The following is a 1875-nucleotide window of genomic DNA, read 5'->3' as shown; positions in this document are numbered from 1 at the left end:
AACTAGTCTCAGGTTTGTCTCAAATTAGTCTCAGGTTTGTCTCAAACCTCATGTTTAGCTCAAACTTGTCTCTTGTTTACTTTATGTGGGTAGGAAATGTGAGACCAATTGGGGACAAAAACAAGATTGTGATTGTGACGATTGTATCAAACAAATGTTGAGGTAACGTCTCCAAATGGGATCAAAGTCAACGTTTCTTGTCTTTGGAGATCAGGATTGGACTTTGACTCTTGCCAGAACCTCCTGGTTTGATCAGACTTCCTGTTTATAACAAAATAAAAGTGATTTCCACATGAATGAACGTTTTGAAACATCCGGAGGTTTCTCTGCAGAACTCCCCGAGAATTTTCAGAGGAAAACTGAACGAACCTGACTGGGTTCTGCTGAAAGTTCTGTTCAGTTCTGGTTCTGTTCAGTCTTACAGAAACATGAAATTAATAAGATAGAACTTTATTGATCCACAGGAAATTGTTGTGCCAGAGTTTCAGTACAAAGGAGCATACACAAGATATAAGAAGTAAGAGAGAATATAAAAATACCAACATTAAGGTGTAAAACAGGTTCAGGTCAGACAGAAACATTAAAGCTTTTATTTTGGTGCAGGATTAATTTTATTGTCCTAAAGGCTGAGGAGTTGAGCAGTTTTGAAGGACTTCCTGTTCTGTGGAGCGCCTGGTGGTCTCAGTCTGACTGAAGGTGCAGGAAGAGTCCAGGGTGTCCCGGGGGGGTGAGTGATGTTCAGGATGTGGAGCAGGTTCCTCAGCATCCTCTGTCAGAGTAATAATAATAATAATTAACAGAAAATGTGAATGTTTTTGTTCATTAATCCATAAAATAAACTTTTCTGAAACAGAAAACAGTTTGTCCTGTAAACAATACGCGTTATTAAATAGGAAACATGATTTATTTTGGTAAATATTTACTTTTTCAACTCAAAGGTTGTACTTGAACTAATAAAATTCAAGAAGTTTTTATTTTTAAATAGAAAAAACTTTTAAAACATTTTATTAAAAAAATAAACAATTAAAAAAAGAAACGGGGATATTTATCTTTCGTTTTATTCTGAAACGCTAAAGAGGCGTGGCCACGGGACCTACCTTCCTGTCAGGCAGCGCTCAGGGAACACTTGACCCACGCGCCTCGGACTGATGCTGCGTTAGAAGCTGACCCGAGTCCAGAACCGAACCTCAGCCGGACCGGAGCCCGGAGTGTCGGACAGTAGCCCTGCCAGGAGCCGGTTCTGTTCAGTGCCATGTGGTTCTGACCGGGTTCGGATCGGTCCCGAGCCGCAGGTGAGTTCGGTTTCATGTTTCACCTCTGCTCCGGGTCTAACAGCCGAACCGGACCGGAAGCGTTCTGTCGGGACCTCAACACAACCAACACCCGAACAACCGAACCGAACCACCCACACGTGTTATGGGTTTCAGCCAGGGCAGAAACCATCCTCTTCCGGTTCTGGAGCTCCCACCTGGGCAGGTGGCGGAAGGTCAAAGGTCACGAGCCTCAACTGGACCGGCCGAAGTCCCGAGACCGAACCGTGCTGAACCGGTTCTTAGGTTTGTAGCTTCGGGGAGGTTCGGTTCGGTTGGAGTCTCCTCAATTTAAAGAACTCGACAGAAGTTTTGAGGTTCTGTTCGTCAAGAGTCCGGTTCGATCAGCGACGATCGATTAACTGTGACGTCACAATTAGTTTATTTCTAAAGCTCCAAGTCTCAAAAGAAGTCATGGACTGAACAGAAACATTCATCAATAAAATAATAATTTAACAGAAACATTCATCAATAAAATAATAATTTAACAGAAACATTCATGTATAAAATAATAATTTAACAGAAACATTCATGTATAAAATAATAACTGAACAGAAACATTCAT

General features: G+C 41.7%; 1 protein-coding gene across 1 annotated transcript in view; it reads left to right on the top strand.

Moving 5' to 3' along the window:
- The first annotated feature begins 1119 nt into the window (after positions 1-1119).
- Positions 1120-1875, top strand: part of eps8a (epidermal growth factor receptor pathway substrate 8a) — a 33371-nt gene continuing 32615 nt past the window's right edge. Inside the window, exon 1 of the mRNA XM_037695612.1 lies at positions 1120-1292. The gene's annotated coding sequence lies outside the window, so the exon portion shown is untranslated. The remainder of the gene's footprint in view (positions 1293-1875) is intronic.

Source organism: Nematolebias whitei, chromosome 22 (assembly GCF_014905685.2).
Source record: "Nematolebias whitei isolate Nwh7 chromosome 22, NemWhi1, whole genome shotgun sequence".
In the NCBI taxonomy this organism is placed as follows: Eukaryota; Metazoa; Chordata; class Actinopteri; order Cyprinodontiformes; family Rivulidae; genus Nematolebias; species Nematolebias whitei.
Note: the sequence above shows the minus strand (reverse complement) of the source record. Positions and strands in the feature narration are given on the sequence as shown.